This window comes from Hyperoodon ampullatus, assembly GCF_949752795.1.
Source record: "Hyperoodon ampullatus genome assembly, chromosome: 19".
NCBI lineage: Eukaryota > Metazoa > Chordata > Mammalia > Artiodactyla > Ziphiidae > Hyperoodon > Hyperoodon ampullatus.
Genome location: NC_136932.1, coordinates 5,940,275 through 5,942,655, shown reverse-complemented (window position 1 = coordinate 5,942,655; position 2,381 = coordinate 5,940,275). Strand labels below are relative to the sequence as shown.

At 44.5% G+C, this 2,381-nt stretch overlaps 1 pseudogene across 1 annotated transcript; it reads left to right on the top strand.

The window, feature by feature from the left end:
• The first annotated feature begins 1,253 nt into the window (after positions 1-1,253).
• LOC307067176 (methylsterol monooxygenase 1-like) lies at positions 1,254-2,130 on the top strand (annotated as a pseudogene). Its single transcript has one exon. The product of its transcript is annotated as a methylsterol monooxygenase 1-like (transcript).
• The last annotated feature ends 251 nt before the right edge of the window (positions 2,131-2,381 follow it).

The window sequence follows — 2,381 nt, the reverse complement described above, 5'->3', positions numbered from 1 at the left end:
TGTGATACAAATGCCACCCTTTCTCCTTCAAGGACTTGAGGAAATGCCACCTCCTCCATGAAGTCCTCAGCCTGAAACCCAGGCCGAATTAATCTCCCCCGGACAGCACTTTGCTGGTACCTCTCCTCTATGGCACTTCCCAGCCTGCCTTAGGGTACAGCTGAGAGCTCTGAGTCCTCTCCAGACAAGGAGCCACCTGGGCAGGGGCCACTGGACATTGGACACTCTGCCAGGCCCAGCAGGGACCCAGAGAGATGAATCAAAAGCCATCCCTGACTTAGAGGATCCCTCACAGTCCAGCAGGGCCAACGAACCTGTGTGCCCATCACTGTACATACCTTCCAAACACTCTGTGATGCGAATACATTTACAAGTGAGGAAACTGAGGCTCAGAAACATTAATCAATTTTCCCAGAGTCACGTGGTCCATCTGTGGGAGAAATTGGGTGTCCAGCTCCAGAGACTAAACCTGTAACTTCCACACTAAAAAATCTTAAAGAATTTGGGAATTCCCTGGCGGTCCAGTGGTTAGGACTCAGTGCTTTCAATGCCGAGGGCCCGGGTTCAATCCCTGGTGGGGGAACTAAGATCCCACAAGCCACATGGCATGGCCAAAAGAAATCTTAAAGAATTCAAACCCCCTGACTTCTCATCTGGGGTCAGACACTGTTACTTGGGCTGTCACCTGCTGTACCCACTCCAGTGTTTCCATGGCTTCGCATATAAAGATGTCTTTCTCACACAGGTGCAATGGGCATAGGCTCTGTTACTCATAGTTCTTCAGGAACTCAAGCCCCTTACAGCCCACTGTAGTAAGGGCCTTACCATCCTCCCCTGGGTCCTCCACATCCAGCCACCGGACAGGGGAAGAGAGTGAGCCAAAGTGGAGTTTTCAGAGGTCAGACCAGGACGTGGCATGGTTTACATTTCTTCAGCCACATTCCACTGGCCAGAACTCAGCCCATGGTTCTGTCTGACTGCAGGGGAGACTGGGAAATGTAGTCTTACTATGTGCCCAGGAGGGAAAGGAATTGAATTTGAAGAACAGACACATAGGTGTTGCCATGAATGCCACACGCTTTGGCCACATGTGGCTCCAGGGGTGCTGTATGCAAAGGGCTGCTTGGTGCCGTCAGTGACAACAGAACTAAGCTCAAGAAGTGAAGACAGGGGTGCCTAGCGGAGCTCAGGAGGCGGCAGCCGCAGACCCAGCGGTGTGCAGAATTATAAGGCTGTCTGCTGAGATTTGAAAAATGGCAACAAATGAGAGTATCAGCATCTTTAGTTCAGCATCCCTGGCTGGGGGATATGTAGATTCACTTTTACCTGAGAATCCTCTACAGGAACCATTTTAAAATGCTTGGAACTCTATGTTGAATAATTATACAAAGTTCCAGATTGCAACATGGGGATCCCTCATAGTTCATGAGGTCCTTTATTTCTTGTTCTGTTTACCTGGATTTTTGTTTCAATTTATACCTTACATGAAAAAGTACAAAATTCAAAAGGATAAACCAGAAACGTGGGAAAATCAATGGAAATGTTTTAAAGTGCTTCTCTTTAATCACTTTTGTATCCAGCTTCTTTGATTTGTGGTACCTATTATTTTACAGAGAATTTCAATATTCCTTATGATTGGGAAACAATGCCAAGATGGTACATGCTTTTGGCAAGATGTTTTGGCTCTGCAGTGATTGAGGTTACCGGTGCTATTTCCTGCATAGGCTCTTAAACCACAAAAGAATACATAAGCATATTCACAAAATTTCTCATGAGCTTCAGGCGCCATTTGGAATGGAAGCTGAATATGCACATCCTCTGGAAACCCTAATTCTTGGAACTAGATATTTCATTGGAATCATGCTTTTATGTGATCCTGTTATTCTTCTTTGGGCCTGGGTGACCGTTCTTTTGACAGAAACAGTTGATGTCCATAGTGCTTATGACATTCCTCTCAACCCTTTAAATCTCATTCCTTTCTATGCTGGTTCTCAGCATCACGATTTCCACCACGTGAACTTCATTGGAATTTATGCTTCAACATTTACATGGTGGGATAGACTTTTTGGAACAGACTCTCAATTTATTGCCTATAGTGAGATGAAGAAGGTTGAGAAAAAGACTGAATAAACATCTCACATAAAGCTTCCTCAAGTTACACATTTCCTGATGAAGCTAGTAGCTAACATTGCTTCTGGGGAGTGAAAATAAACATGTGTCTTGGTTGCTAAGTGATAAAAAGAACATTAACAACTTTTAATTATCTCCCTAGTAGGAACTTTTATATGTTGAAGTACAGTTTCCCTGAGGAAGCTTTAAAGGCCATGTTGCTAACCTTACAAAAAGGATTTTAGTAATGGAAGGAATATTAATGTATGTCT